Below are 16696 nucleotides of genomic sequence, written 5' to 3' on the forward strand. Positions count from 1 at the left end.
CTCGGTCTTCTTCTGTCTCATTGTTCTGTCATTCTCAAGGTCAAGCTTCCTTCTCATGCTCCAATATGGCAGCTCCAGTTCCACCAGCCCCATTCTCATTGCATTCAATCAGCAGGAAGAAAGAGTTTCACACAGTCTTTGCTTTCCTATCCTATGAACCAGAACTTACTCACATGGCTCAGTTGCAAAGGACTCTGGGAGGTGAATACTTTAGCTGGGTATCCTGCCCAGGTAAAAAGTCTATACCTCTAAAGAAGAGAAGCACGTATGTTGGAAGTCTCAGTTCCTCGCTTCACGCATCTCCGTGGGGCAGGGCAGGAGGTCTTTGAGGATGAGCGCTGTGACTCTGAGTCACCTGTGGCTCTCCCCACTCTCCTCTGCCCGGTGAGCATGACCATGCCACCTCACACAGCCTGGGCAGGTGCCAAGCAGAAGTGCTGTCCACCCCCGTGAGAGTCATAGCGTTCTCTCTTGCCTCCTCCCCTTGGGTCAGGGGGTCCTCAACTTGAGAATAGAGGGGTCTTAGCCACAGCTGCCCTCAGGGCCCCTGGGGACAGAGGAGAGAACTGAAACCCCCTAGGGATGGACCGAGGCCCGGGAAGCCCCTGACCAAGCTGAGAACCAGGCCAGGGCGTGGGCTTTGGAACTTTCTATCACCTGGGAAAGGACTCAGAGGTGAGATAAGGTTTGTCTGGTTTGAGAAACAGAAAGGAGAACAAGGTGGCCGAGGTGACCTGGGCACTGAGTGAGGTTGGCAGGCGGGCAGGGGAAGGGCCCTGATGGGGAGATACTGCTGTACCCATAGGAAGATGGTCAGAGGAGGGCTTGCTCCAGGACGGCTGCCCACCAGCGGTCTGTCCCTCGGAGGACAGACCCCAGCCACCTTCCCAGATCAGAACCCTCCTTGGAAGGAGATGCGATGAGCCTCTTCCTGCTAAGACACAAAGGGTCACAGGAACTGGCAGTTTACCTTTTCAGAGGCAAAGCCCTCTTTGGACCAGGGCTCTGAGAGGATCTCTCCTGTAGGAGCCCCCTTCAGTCCCTTCTCCCCAACAGACAAAGCAACTGGATTCAAAGAGGGAACTTGATTTGCCCAAAGTCACATGGCAACTCAGTAGCAGAGGCCAAGCCCCCAGCCTGGAGGTATCTCCAGGTGTTGGAGATGAGTGAGCCCAGCCTTCATGCTTTCCTTGGAATTCTCCCAGTTCTAAAGCTCTTATCTTAAAAATGAGCAAGCCAGGGCTACCCACCGAGTGTTACTTTGTTGTTTTGGGAACAAAAAAAATTAAGCAATGTGTTACATAGACCCTTGTTTTGCTCACAAGCTGAGGTCTCCTGGGGCAGTTTGCTGGGTCCCCCAGAGCTGGTAATTCTGTGCATGAAGCTTCTCTTTGAAACTTCAGGCCAGCAAAAACCAGAGAGAAGGAGAAACTTTTTTGGGTCTGGGGTGTAATGATGGTGTCTTCCTCCAGCCCCTGAGGAATAGTCTTTGGCGCATGACCCTTGAAAGTCAAAGGAGAAAAGGAAAGATATATCCTTCTGAATGCAGAGTTCCAAAGAATAGCAAGGAGAGATAAGCAATCAACGCAAATAAATAGAGGCAAACAATAGAATGAGAAAGACTAGAGATCTCTTCAAGAAAACTAGAGACACCAAAGGAATATTTCATGCAAAGATGAGCACAATAAAGGATAGAATTGATATGGACCTAAGAAAAGCAGAAGATATTATGCAGAGGTGGCGAGAACACAGAAGAAGTTTGTAAAAAAGATCTTCACAACCCAGATAATCATGATGGGGTGATCACTCACCTAGAGCCAGACATCCTGGAATGTGAAGTCAAGTGGGCCTTAGGAAGCATCACTACAGACAAAGCTAGTAGAGGTGATGGACTTCCAGCTGAGTTATTTATTTCAAATCCTAAAGGATGATGCTGTGAAAGTGCTGCACTCAGTATGCCGGCAAATTTGGAAAACTGAGCAGTGGCCACAGGACTGGAAAAGGTCAGTTTTTTTCCCCAATCTAAAAGAAAGGCAATGTCAAAGAATGTTCAAAGTACCGCACAATTGCACTCATCTCACATGCTAGCAAAGTAATGCTCAAAATTCTCCAAGCCAGGCTAAAACTACATGAACCGAGAACTTCCAGATGTTTAAGTGGAATTTAGGAAAGGCTGAGGAACAAGAGATCAAATCGCCAACATCCATTGGGTCATAGAAAAAGCAAGAGAATTCCAGAAAAAACATCTATGTCTGCTTCATTGACTTTGCTAAAGCCTTTGACTGTGTGGATCACAACAAACTGTGAAAAATTCTTAAAGAGATGGGAATACCAGACCACCTTACTTACCTCCTGAGAAATCAAGAAGCAGGTAAAGAAGCAACAGTTAGAACTAGACATGGAACAGTGCACTGGTTCCAAATTGGGAAAGGAGTATGTCAAGACTGTATATTGTCACCCTGTTTATTTAACTTATATGCAGGGTTCATCATGCGAAATGCTGGGCTGGATGAAGCACAAGCTGGAATCAAGATTTCCGGGAGAAAAATCAATAACCTCAGATATGCAGATAACACCACCCTTATGGCAGAAAGTGAAGAGGAACTAAAGAGCATCTTGATGAAGGTGAAAGAGGAGAGTGGAAAGTTGGCTTAAAACTCAATACTCAAAAAACTAAGATCGTGGCATCCAGTCCCATCACTTCATGGCAAATAGATGGGGAAACAGTGAGAGACTTTATTTTTTTGGGATCCAAAATCACTGCAAATGGTGACTGCAGCCATGAAATTAAAAGACACTTGCTTCTTGGAAGAAAAGCTATGACCAGTCTAGACATCATATTAAAAAGCAGAGACATTACTTTGCCAACAAAGGTCCGTCTAGTCAAGGCTATGGTTTTTCCAGTGGTCATGTACGGATGTGAGAGTTGGACTGTGAAGAAAGCTGAGTGCCGAAGAATTGATGCTTTTGAACTGTGGTGTTGGAGAAGACTCTTAAAGAGTCCCTTGGGCTGCAAGGAGATCCAACCAGTCCTTCCTAAAGGAAATCAGTCCTGAATATTCATTGGAAGGACTGAAGCTGAAGCTGAAGCTCCAATACTGTGACTGCCTGATATGAAGAGCCGACTCACTGGATGAGACCTTCATGCTGGGAAAGATTGAGGGCAGAAGAAGGGGATGACAGAGGATGAGATGGTTGGATGGCATCACTGACTTGATGGACATGAGTTTGAGCAAGCTCTGGGAGTTGGTGATGGACAGGGAAGCCTGGTGTGCAGCAGTCTATGGGGTCACAAAGAGTCGGACACAACTGAGGGACTGAACTAGCTAACTAACATGACATTCCAAGGCTGCTTCTTGGAGTCCCTTCAGGGGTCTGTTCATAGAGGGTCTGTGTCTGACAGAATGAACTTTGTATCCCAGACCTCTACTTCTGCACTGTGTGACCTCAGGCAAGTTGCTAGACCTCTCCTGCATGCCCGGCTCCAGGTTACACAGGCGTGAAGTCCATGGGAGCCTGTTCCTCTCTCCCCTCTGACCTGGAGGCGGACCCTTCCCAGTGGTACAAACAGGAACTGAGCCAGCCCGGATGGCTGTGGAAAAGAACTTTCTGGCTGAGAGGGTGTGTTTGTACAGTTTGCTTCTCTGCCCCCAGGGCTCTGGGAAAAGTTCCAGACCTGAGAAAGTTTATCAGATTCCTTTCTTTACCCACCCAGCCTTGAATTTCATGGAAAACAAAACAGAGGGGAAAAAAAAAAAAAAGCAGTCTAACATTTGAGTCAGTTACTACATGGAGCTTAAATTCTTTCAAAACTGAGTTTCTATACTTGACCATCCACCAAGTGGATATTCTTAGACCATATATTTCAAGCTCTTTGAGCCTCAGTTTCCTTACTTCCTGGGTGCAAAATGGGCACAATAACAAAGATCAAACACCTGCAGGGTGTTTAAGGATGAGCCTTCATTCCTACAGAATATGCCACCCAGCCCTTGGCCTGGAGCCCATGATCTCAGTGTGGCTGAGATATCTGGTGTTGCTCCTGGAGTCCCTCTCCACAGTCAGCCTCACCACCCACTCCCAAATATGTCCATATTCCTTCTGCCCAGAGATATTCTTTCACATGGCTAAGGGGACCACCTTGGTGGTCCAGTGGTTAAGAATCCGCCTGCCAGTGCAGGGGACACGGGTTTGATCCTTGGTCTGGAAAGATTCCAGATGCTGTAGGGCAACTAAGCCCATGTGTCTCAACTACTGAGCCTGTGCTCTAGAGCCCATGTTCCATAACAAGAGAGGCCACCGCAGTGAGAGGCCTGTGCACCGCAACTAGAGAGTAGTCCCCCCATGCAGCAACGAAGACCTAGCACAGTCCAGAAAAAAAAAAAAGATAAATAAAAGAAAAAGGACTTCAGACAGCATATTAAAAAGCAGAGACATTACTTTGCCAACAAAGGTCCATCTACTCAAGGCTATGGTTTTTCCAATAGTCATGTACGGATGTGAGAGTTGGACTATAAAGAAAGCTGAGCATTGAAGGATTGATGCTTTTGAACTGTGGTGTTGGAGAAGACTCTTGAGAGTCCCTTGGGCTGCAAGAAAATCCAACCAGTCCATCCTAAAGGAGATCAGTCCTGAATATTCATTGGAAGGACTGATGCTGAAGCTGAAACTCCAATACCTTGGCCACCTGATGCGAAGAACTGATTCATTTGAAAAGGCCCTGATGCTGGGAAAGATTGAAGGCAGGAGAAGAAGGTGATGACAGAGGATGGGATGGTTGGATGGCATCACCGACTCAATGGGCATGAGTTTGAGTAGGCTCCGGGAGTTGGTGTTGGACAGGGAGGCCTGGCGTGCTGCAGTCCATGGGGTCGCAGAGAGTCAGACATGACTAAGCAACTAAACTATATGTGATTAAGCTTAGGGTCTTGAAATGGACCATATAATCCCAAGGGTTTTTAAGAGAGAGAGAGAGAGAGAGAGAGAGAAGAGGAGGAGGATCAGAGTCAGAGATAGAAGGTGATATGACCACGGAGGTGGAGAAAGAAAAGGGGATGTGATTCGGGGCCAGGAGCCAAGGAATGTGGGAGGCTCCTTGGAGCTGGAAAAGGCGAGGATCAGGTTGTCCTCTGGAGCCTCCAGAAGAAACACAACCCTGCTGGCACCTTGATCTTAGGCTTCCGAGCTGCAGCACTGGAAAACCATAAATCTGTGTAAACAAGAGATAATTGAGCTTGTGGTACTTGGTTACAGCAGCCATAGAAAATGAATACCAACCTTCAAGAGACAAGGATGCCAAGACCCTGGTGCCCCCAGTTTCTGCCCTTTCCTGATTCTGGGCCTCTAGCCTTCTCTCTGGTTCTGTGAGCTCTCTGACATTCTGCACGGCTCAGGCTCCCAGCACCAAGCCCGGCTCTCCGGGGCTCCACCCCACACAAAAGCTGAACGTGTTGTCTGCCCCTGTGGATGATGTTTCTTTGGCCATTTATTTATTTCACATTCTGGTTGACAGCTGTGACTCATAACAGCTGATAAGACACATGCAGGTGAGGGTTTGTTGTGATTTGTCTCCAGGACCGAAAGGAAGAATCCGATGCTGGATGTAACAAAGGAGAGTTTTTAAGTTACTTGAGCTGCCCTTCAGAAAATGTTGGCCAAAAACCACAAGAGAAAGATGAGTTAGGCAATTTGGGTATGGAAAAAATTCCCCCTGCAGGCTGGGAGGGTTGACTCCAGCTGTCTGGGTGCTGGTAGCTCATGGGTGATGGGGGCCACCCCTGTTGTGACTTTGAGATTTGAAGAGAGCAAAGCAGTGCTTGCAGGTGTGTGTGAGTGATACACAAAATCCGTGCAAAGACCCCTCCCTCAGGCTCCGAGCTCCTGTTTCCAGGAAGGCATTTCTGGTGCTAAGGAGCTGAGCCTCTCAACTCTTGTCTTTGGTTACCTGTTGAATGTTGTATTGCTCTAATTAGGTGTCCAGTTCCCAGAGGTCAGAGGGAGATTTCCCTTCATCTTCCAGCCCCCAGCACCTGGCACAAACCACGGACCTGGTGCACAAGGAGTACTCGGCAGACATATACAGAATCAAGCTTTCCTGTCTCTGGCCTCCTCTCCTGAATTCAGCCAGTTCAGTTCAGTTCAGTTGCTCAGTCATGTCCGACCCTTTGTGACCCCATGGACTGCAGCACTCCAGGCCTCCCTGTCGATCACCAACTCTAGGAGCTTGCTCAAACTCATGTCCATCAAGTCAGTGATGCCATCCAACCATTTCATCCTCTGTCGTCTCCTTCTCCTCCTGCCTTCAATTGGGCAGTGGCAATCCTTTACATCTCTAGCACTTTCCATTCACCGAAAACTTAGGAGGATCCAGAGGAAAGAAGATGTCTCTTGAGTTCAAGTTCCAATGTGACCTGAAGCTTGACCTTTGCGAAACCTCTCCCAGTCTGGCTCTCTTCGGCCATGGAGTGGGGTAATAAGACTCTCAAAGGTGGACAGGAGCATATTTCAGCAGATGGACCTTGCAGTGTTGACTGTACCCTGCAGCACCCAGCACTGGGCCTGTAGAGTGGGCTCGGTGAGTGTCCGTTTCTTGAACTTGGGGGGCTATCTCTAGAAGTCAAGTTCCCTCTCTTTCCCCATGACCTTAATTTTTTACCTGCATCCTTCTCCCTTGGCCTCCAGTGTCTCCCTTTGAAGCAGGAGGGATCCATCCAGAAGGTAAGGCTGAGCACTGATCTCTCCCTTCTTTATACCTGGAAGGTTCCCCACTGACTCCAGCCTAAAACCCAATTCTCTCTCTTTTTTAAAACTTTTATTTCTTTCTTTCTGGCTGTGCTGAGTCTTTGTGGCCATGCACAGGCTTTCTCTAGTTGTGTCGGGCTACTTTCTAGTTGCAGTGTGCAGGCTTCTCCCTGAAGTGGCTTCTCTTGTTGTGGAACACACACTCTAGACTGCATGGGCTCAGTAGTTGTGGCACATGGGCTTAGCTTCCCCATGGCATGTGGGATCTTTCCAGACCACAGATCGAACCTGAGTCCTCTGCATGGGAAGGTGGACTTCTACTAGGGAAGCCTCTTAAAATTTTTTTTTTTTTTGCTTTACTTATTGCTTCATTTGCTGTGCTGGGTCTTAGTTGCACCATGTGGGATCTAGTTCCCTGACCAGGGATCGAACTCGAGCCCTCTGCACTGGTGGTGCGGAGTCTTAGCCATTGTACCACCAGGGAAGTCCAAGGCCCAGCTCTTCAGCATGGTTGGCAAGGCCTCCCGGCTCTGGCCCTGCCTTTTCCCTCCATCAACCTCTTTGCACCCCTACCTCCAGCCATATGGAACACATCTACCTCCCCACCCACACTGGGGTGTTTAGGCCTCCATTCCTCCCCTCTGCCCACCATGCAGGTCTCGGGCAGGTGGTTGAGAGCAGTGGTTATGGGCTGAGTTCTAATGGAGTCATAATCCCAGTTCTTCCACCTCCTTGCAGGGTGGCCTTGGGCATGCGATTTAGCTTCTCTGGGTGCTTCCTCATTGGTCTGATGAGGAAATTAAATACTTCCTTCTGAGGCACAGTGGATGATTTAATGACTTTTTGCAGGTAGAATTTGGAACAGGGCTTGGTATATGTATTGTATTATATAATTCCTACTCCACTGCTTTAGCTTGGAGATGTTTCAAGTCTCAACTCAAACGTTAGTCCTTCCATAGAGCCTTCTTTGAAGTCTCCTATTATTTTTGTGTTGCTGTCTCATCTTCCCTTCAATTCTGTCAGTGTTTGCTTCATATATTTAGGAGCTCATTCGTTTGGTGCATAAATATTTATAGTTGATGTATCTTCCTGGGGAATTGACCCATTTACCACTATGTAACATCGTTCTTGGATTCTTATGACAGTTTTAACGTAAAGTCTATTTTGTTTGCTATTAGTCTAACCAAGTCTACTCTATTTTGGCTGCCATTTAGATGGAACATCATTTTCAATTCCTTCATTAAATACTTTCATTTAAAAATTGAGTTCTATTACCAAAATGATGGATTTCAGCAGTTAGAAGTCATCTCTAACCTACTTTTCCATTATTCATAAGAGAATATGTGAAAGTAATTGTCAATAAGCACAAACATTTTTTTCCTTTCTCTCAGTTTTCCCTGTCCTTAATGATATTAATTTAAAAAAATGAATAAAATGGGTTGATGTAATATCCCCTTGTTCTTGGGTGGTTTTCTGGTAGACTTTGCCATGTATTTCTGGCTTCTTCCCCTCTCTGCCTTCTTTCAGGTTCACTGGCACTGTATCACAGTTTTCTCATAGCTTGAGAGTTCACACGAGGGGTAGAATCCTAAGGAAACAATCTGAGATGAAAAGCTAGCACTGGGTCCCCTGTTGGTCACAGAGTGCTTGTTATAATGCAAACATCTGATGCAATCTTAATGCCCAGCTCTTATGTACGGAGCAGACAAAACAGAGATAAACCACAGGTTGAAATGATAGGCAGCCATAAAAGGCAAGTTTGCAAATATTTGTTCAACACAAAATAAAAGCTCAGGATATGTTAGGTTGAAAGGGAGGATAGGCAACTGTAAATATCTAAAACTGTAAGTTCAACCACCGAAAAATACATGTCATAAAAATAATCTGAAAGATAAATTACAAAAACGTTAACAAAAATGTTTATCGCTGAATGATGGCAGTTCAGCTGTAATTTCTTTCTTCTACATTTTGTATTTTTTTAACCTTAATGTGAAAGTATTATTTCCAGAATCATAAAAGGGGAAGAGAAGTGGTCGCTTCAGCAGCACATATACTAGAGTTGGAACGATACAGAGAAGATTAGCATGGCCCCTGCGCAAGGATGACACGCAAATTCGTGAAGCGTTCCATATTTAAAAAAAAAAAAAAAAGAAAAGAAGAAAAAAAAAAAAGGGAAGAGAAATCTCTATAACCATATGAAAAAGCAGGAAACAGTTTTACCCGGTTTCAATTGCATGGGTGGGACGTGGTAGAGGTGGCAGCTGGTTTTATGGTTCCCTTTGGTTGAGCTGAAAATGGACCTTCCTTCCAGAAAACCCTCAATGGACGGAGAGGGAGGGCCCCCGAGCCCATCAGACCAGGGTTTCTCTTCCTGCAGCGCCCCCAAGGTGATCAGAAATGGACCAGTTGGCCTGGGGTCAGGGCAAGATCCTATGTAGTCCACTGGGACGCACTCACCCAGCTCTCTCCCCCTGGATGACTCAGTGAGGAGTCAGGCTCTCTGCCGTCTCCCAGAGAACCCCCTAGGAGCGAGCCTCAGGGGTCCACAGCCAAGACCTGCTCACGGATGCGAGGGCACTGTTGTCCCTCCCTCCCCTGCTTCACTCTCCCACCCCTAGTGGTTCCTGAGAGCATTTCCCCAAAAAACTACCGATGTGCAAATCCCTGTGATAGAGTCTGATTCTTAGGAAACTCAACCTAAAACTTGGCATCTCCTGTTAACTCTCCTGGCATTTTGATCATTCTTTTCTTCTCATGGATCTTACCCCAGGGACACATGAAAGGTCAAGGTCTTGTCCCCGGCACTCACCCCAATCCCAGATCTCTGGTATGCCCTGCCCTCCAGGTGGGGCTAGTGGTGAAGAACCCGCCTGCCAATGCAGGAGACATAAGAGATGTGGGTTCTACCCCTGGGTTGGGAAGATCCACTGGAGAAGGGCATGGCAACCTCCTCCAGTATTCTTGCCTGGAGAATCCCATGGACAGAGGAGCCTTGCGGATGACAGTCCATGGGGTAGCAAAGAGTTGGACATGACTGGAGCGCCTTGGCACACAAGCACTTACCCTCTGCCCTCATATTTGCATAAAGACCTATCTGTGTTTCCTTTTCTGGCTTTTCAAAACTGGCAGCTAGTATGTCCTTGTCCCCTTCTGCAGTCATTTCCCTGATTGCTCAGGCTTTTCTCTCTCTGCAGGAGGGGCTCTCAGCTGCTGTCCTCTGCCCTCATGCAGTGCCCCCTCCTTAAAGCCAGATGATGATGGTGGGAACCCTCAAGGAGTTTGCTGGGATCACTCAATGTGATCATGGGTGGAGGGACCATGCAGAGTGCTAGCACCCATCAGGTGCTCGGTTGGTCCCTCTGCTGGCTACACTTCAGCAGTGTGCCCCTGTACCTTGGATAGAGTTCTGCAGCTTATTTGGGGCCTGGGAGCAGGAGGGTGACCCAAGGGAGCAGCTCAACCTGGGTCTTGTGGGTGGAGCAGTATGTGTCACAATATGTTCACAGAAATCATACCATTGGGTAGATTCCTGTTGGCCCAGAGAAGGGTCACATTTCACCCACTGATGATCAACAATCAGCTTGGAGTGATCCATAGCTCAGCATCCATCTTGCTAACAACAACATCCAAGGCAACAACAACAATAATACAAACAAATACAAAATACAAAATAAATACAAAAAAATACTTCTTGACCTAATGACTTACCGTCTCTCATGCACATGCTTGTGTTTCATCTCTCAGCCGTGTCCGACTCTTCACGACCCCATGACTGTAGCCTGCCAGGCTCCTCTGTCCATGGGTTCTCCAGACAAGTACACTGGAGTGGGTTGCCATGCCCTCCTCTAGGAGATCTTCCCACCCCAAGGATTGAACTGGGGTCTCCTGCATTGCAGGTGGCTTCCTTATCATCTGAGCTACACAGAGAAGCTAAAACTTTTACAAAGTCATATGTAATCAGCTCTCCTTTCTTTCTTTTCTGATCCTATCTTTTCCTTGTTCCAGGAGTGTGAAAAATAAGGTAAAAATAGAGGAGACAGATAAACAAGGAAAACAAATGGAAAATATCTAACTTATTCATAATTAGGGTTTCTGAGAAAGAAAACAGAAAAATGAGAGAAAATTATTCACATATATACTAGAGTGAAACTTGCTTAAAATAAATATGCAGATTCAATGGGTAAAGTCTCAGAAAAAAATGCCAGAAAATAATTGATGTCAAGATATAGTTACTGAACTTTAATTCTAAGGAAAGGACCTCAAAGACATTGGGGTAGGAAAGGTATGAGTTTTTTCTATTCGGGTAGAAAAAGGTATGCTGATTTTTCTCCAGCAGTTTCAACTGCCAGAAACAATGGCAATGAGATTTTGAAGGAAGGAAGTGGAGTTCAAATACGTAAAATCCAGCCACTCTGACTTCTGAGTATAAAGGCTACAGACAGATATTTGCAGTGAAGCAAGAAACTAGAAACTAGAGTATGCATGAGCTCTTCTTGGGAGGGAAAAAGAAGAAAATAGGAGAAAAACTAATTAGTATAAATTCCTGTCCCCCACGTGATAAACACAGGACACTGACAGGGAGGAGCTCCATAAACAGACTGATGATGAACATCAAGTTCATTTAAACGCCCAAGTGATTCAAACCAGATGCAAGAATTAGAGTTCTGAAATAGAATGCAAGTCATATCAAATTTAATATTGAAAACATCACTAATCATATAAGAACCATGCAGTGGAAAAGGAGGAATGTTAGAAACATACGTAAGGGCACAGACCCCCTTTTTGTCATTTGTTCATCCAACAGATATTAGCTGAGCACTTACTGTGTCAGAACAAGGTAAAGTCCCTGCTCCCACAGAGCTGGCTTTCTACTGGGCCCTGGGACCATAATTCCTGCTACTTGCTTAGTTTGGGATCATGTTACGAATCCCTTAAGGAATCTCAGAACCTACCGTGCTTGCTCATGCTTTTAATGTCTTCTTCACCTGAAACACTTTTCCTCCCCTTCTTCTGTTTTGCTTCATTGACTCCTGCTGCTGCTGCTGCTGCTAAGTCACTTCAGTCATGTCCGACTCTGTGTGACCCCATAGACGGCAGCCCATCAGGTTCCCCCGTTCCTGGGATTCTCCAGGTAAGAACACTGGAGTGGGTTGCCATTTCCTTCTCTAATGCATGAAAGTGAAAAGGGAAAGTGAAGTCGCCCAGTTGTGGCTGACTCTTAGTGACCCCATGGACTGCAGCCCACCAGGCTCCTCCATCCATGGGATTTTCCAGGCAACAGTACTGGAGTGGGTCGCCATTGCCTTCTCCCTCATTGACTCCTACTCAGCTTTAAATCCTCAACTTAGGTGTTAACCTCTTCCAGGAAGCTTTCCCTAATCTTACACTCTGGTTGTTTTAGGTGTCCTTCAAAAGTGGCTTCTTTGGCCACATCTCCTTCCCCAACTCCTGAGTGCTTTTGTTATCTTGATATTTATCACACTTAATTGTAATTAGGTTTTATTCATCTACCAGTTCTTCTAGAAACTGAGCTACTTGAGACATAGATTATGTCTTCTGTGCCTCTGCATTCTGACTGCAGTGCCAAGCAGGGAAATAAATAGTAACTAAATGTTTATTAAATAGATTAGTAGACAAACTGATGGATGGTTGGGAGGATGGATGGGTGGGTTGATAGATGAATGGCTGGGTAGGTTGATGAATGGGTGAAGAATAAAAGAATGGATAGATAATTCAATGGCTAGATGGATGGATGAATAGTTGTATGTATGGATGAAAATTTAAGAGTGGATAGATAAGTTGCTTGTATATAGGTATGTATGTATGTATGAATGAATGAATTAAAGAAGGGGTAGGTGGATTAAAGAATGGAAGACAGTGACTATATGGCTGGACAGAAGGATGGCAATGGATGAGCTGGTTTCCCTTCATGCCAGATCAAGCTTCCCTGGTGGCTCAGATGGTAAAGAGTCTGCCTGCAATGCAGCAAATCTGGGTTCAATTCCTGGGCTGGGAAGATTCCTTGGAGAAGGAAATGGCAACCCACTCCAATATTCTTGCCTGGAAAATCCCAAGGACAGAGGAGTCTGGCAGGCTACAGTCCACAGGGTCGCAAGAGTCGGACAGGACTTAGTGACTAACCCACCACCGCCATGCCATATCGCCCTCTATAACCCACATTACACATTATTGATGTAAACTAGAAACCCACCCATGCCACACAGTGCCTCAGTCTTCCTCTTCCTTTCCACTGGCTACTTAATAAAGTCCGTGCTCCTCACTGTGACGTGTCATGCCCTCTATGATCCGGTTTCTTCTTGCCTCTCTAGGCTCGTGTCTCACGGTCGTGTCAGCCCCTGATTCAAACAGCATGTATTACTTGTAAGTAGCCACCTGGTCTAAGTGTGGATGAAAGTCAGCCGCTGACACGGCCTCTAACTGACACCTTTCTGCTTTGGCTTTTCCTGCTTCCTCTTCCTGGAATTTCGCAGGATTCTTTTTCACCTAGTTTGTCCCACCACTCCCTGTATAGAATTATACCTTTACATCCGAAACTCTCTAATTTGCTGATTTGTTTACTTGTGTGTTATTTGTACTAGGCTGTGAATTTCTTGAGAAGACAGGTCTAAATCTTGTTCAGTTTAGAATAAGATACTATACTAGGCAAAGAATAGATATTCAATAAATATGTGTGAAAATATAACTCTGTGATAGACAGACTAATGGCCCCTAAAGATGTTTGGGTCCTTATCCCTGGAACTTGTAAATATTTCACTATACATGGCAAAGGGAACTTTGCAATTGTGATAAAGTGAAGGATTTTTAGACAGAGAGATTATCTATTTTATTTTATATACTGTAGTGTATATACCAGAGAAGGCAATGGCACCCCACTCCAGTACTCTTGCCTGGAGAATCCCAGGGACGGGGGAGCCTGGTGGGCTGCCGTCTATGGGGTCACACAGGGTTGGACGCGACTGACGTGACTTAGCAGCAGCAGCAGCAGCAGTGTGCATGCATTAATTCCAAACTTCTAATTTACCCCCCGCCCTGGGCTATTCAGGTGGCACCGAAGTAACCACAAGGCATCTTCGGAGAAGGAAGAGTCAGAGAAGGAGATGTGATGATAGAAGCAGAGACATTACTTCCCCAACAAAGGTCCGTCTAGTCAAGGCTATGGTTTTCCCAGTTGTCATGTACGGATGTGAGAGTTGGACTGTGAAGAAAGCTGAGTGCCGAAGAATTGATGCTTTTGAACTGTAGTGTTGGAGAAGACACTTGAGAGTCCCTTGGACTGCAAGGAGAGCCAACCAGTCCATCCTAAGGGAGATCAGTCCTGGGTGTTCATTGGAAGGACTGATGTTGAAGCTGAAACTGCAATATTTTGACCACCTGGTGTGAAGAGCTTACTCATTTGAAAAGACCCTGATGCTGGGAAAGACTGAGGGCATGAGGAGAAGGGGACAAAAGAGGATGAAATGGTTGGATGGCATCACCGATTCAATGGACATGAGTTTGGGTGGACTCCAGGAGTTGGTGATGGACAGGGAGGCCTGGAGTGCTGCAGTCCATGGGGTCGCAAAGAGTTGGACATGACTGAGTGACTGAAATGAACTGAACTGAACTGATAGAAGCAGCTGTCATAGTGAAGTGACTGCTGACTTTGAAAAATGGAGGGAGGAAGTGGGGGAAGGGATAAATTGGAAGTTTGGGATTAATATATACACACTAGTGTGTATCAAATAAAACAGATAATCAATAAGGTCCTATTGTAAGCACAAGGAACTCTACTCAATATCCTATAATGACTATATGGTAGGTTTTTCCAGTAGTCATGTACATATATGAGAGTTGGACCATGAAGAAGACTGAGTGCTAAAGAGTTGATGCTTTCAGATTGTGGTGCTGAAGAAGACTCTTGAGAGTCCCTTGGGCAGCAAGGAGATCAAACCAGTCAATCCTAAAGGAAATCAGTCCTGAATGTTCATTGGAAGGACTAACACTGAACCTGAAGCTCCAATACTTTGGCCACCTGATGCAAAGAGCCAACTCCTTGAAAAAGACCCTGATGCTGAGAAAGATTGAGAGCAGGAGGAGAATCTTCTCAGAAAATAAGATGATTAGATAGCATCACCAACTCATGGACATGAGTTCGGGCAGACTCTGGGAGATAGTGGACGACGGGGAGACTGGCATGCTGTAGTCCACAGTCACAAAGGTTTGACCATAACTTAGAGGCTGAAACACAGCAACAAATATGGGGAAAGAATCTGAAAAAAAAAAAAAAAAGGATTATATGTATATGGATAACTGAATCACTTAGTTATATATCTGAAATCAATACAACATAGTTAATCAACTATACTTCAATATAAAATAAAAATTCAATTTTTTTACAAAGAAGGAAGAGGCAATGAGCCGAGGAATGCAGCTTGACTCCAGAAGTTGGAAAAGAAACATAAACAAAATTCTCCCCCAGGAGCCTCCAGAAGAACATAGCCCTGCTGACACCTTGATTTTAGGTCATGGAGTCTCACTTAGGGATACACTGTCTTCTTCATTCACCGTGTTCACCAAGTGCTGGTTTTGTGGTCAGTACTAATAATCCCTGATGGACTTCCCCGGTGGCTCAGACAGTAAAGCGTCTGCCTACAATGCAGGAGACCCGGGTTCAATCCCTGGGCTGGGAAGATCCCCTGGAGAAGGAAATGGCAACCCACCCCAGTATTCTAGCCTGGAAAATCCCATGGACGGAGGATCCTGGTAGGCTACAGTTCTTGGGGTCGCGAAGAGTCGGACACGACTGAGCGACTTGACTTTCACACACTAATAATCCCAGGTATTACCAAGATGCTCAGTCCACAACGGGTGAGCCTCCATGGAGCCCCAAGTTCACAGAGACTGCAAGATCCTAAGCTTGTGTCATTTTAAGGCACCGACTTCTTATTACAGCAGGAATAAGAAAGCATCAGAAAAGGAGCGGCTAATACGCAGGGAAGGCTCCCTGCATCTTCCCCGATGCTTGGCTTGGCGTGTCTGTTATCTTCTAGCCCCAGGAGGCTGACAAGTGACGTGACTGTCACATGGATACTAAGTGGCAGAAAGGGATTGGAACCCAGGCAGTCTGGCTCCAGAGCCCCAGCTCTTAGCTGCTCCCCTGAATTAAAAGATGCTGGACATCTTCACTGCTGTGACCCCCCAGACACCGCAGCTGACTGTGTTAGTGTGGACTCTAAGGGAAAATCTCAAAGAATCTCAGTTCCTTCCTCATCCAGACCTCAGAGGCTGGAATCTCTCTTTCCTTCTCACTTTTCACCTTCTCTTTACCTTCTTCCGTGAGGAGGAAGCCGGCGGCACGAAGGAAAACAGCCGGAGAGGTAGATGGCCCTTGCTGGGAGCCAAGCGAGCCAGGAGGCAGCTTGGGGAGCTCGGCCAGGCTGCACCCCTGCCTCTGCCCTGGGGCCCCCAGTCCTGGCCTCCCACCGAGATGCTGAGGTCTTCGGGTGCCAAGTCAGCCTCAGGCTCCGGCCAGGTGGGCTGTGGCTTTTCCCAGAAATCGTCACGCTGTGCCAGTCTTCTCCTGGAATCCACGCTGCCCACTGTGCCAGGCAGAGTCTGGCTCCGCTGCTCTGGCCGGCCTGCGTGGGGGCGGGCAGCACAGGGGCTGAGGCCGCTGCACCCAAGCCCCTGGGTCGTCAGGACCCTCTCCTGAGGCCCGCTAGAGGTCTGCACCCACAAACCCGCTGGCGCAGAGCAGGGCAAGAGGAAACGTGGACAGTGGGTAGACAGAAAACTCAGCTCCCTTCACTGGCAATCAAAGAAACATACGTTGGTTACCTGTCACACTCGTGACTTTAAAAATGCCAATACTCACTCTTTCACAGGTCCTGAAACAGATTTGCTAGGAATCAAACCCAGGTCTCCTGCACTGCAGGCAGATTCTTAACCGACTGAGCTA

The 16696-nt window shown here is 46.6% G+C and overlaps 1 non-coding gene across 1 annotated transcript; it reads left to right on the plus strand.

Moving 5' to 3' along the window:
• Window positions 1-8767: 8767 nt before the first annotated feature.
• LOC122451583 lies at window positions 8768-8874 on the plus strand. Its single transcript, XR_006272477.1, has one exon. It is a non-coding gene; the product is annotated as a U6 spliceosomal RNA (small nuclear RNA).
• Window positions 8875-16696: the final 7822 nt, after the last annotated feature.

This window comes from Cervus canadensis, chromosome 12 (genome assembly GCF_019320065.1).
Source record: "Cervus canadensis isolate Bull #8, Minnesota chromosome 12, ASM1932006v1, whole genome shotgun sequence".
NCBI lineage: Eukaryota > Metazoa > Chordata > Mammalia > Artiodactyla > Cervidae > Cervus > Cervus canadensis.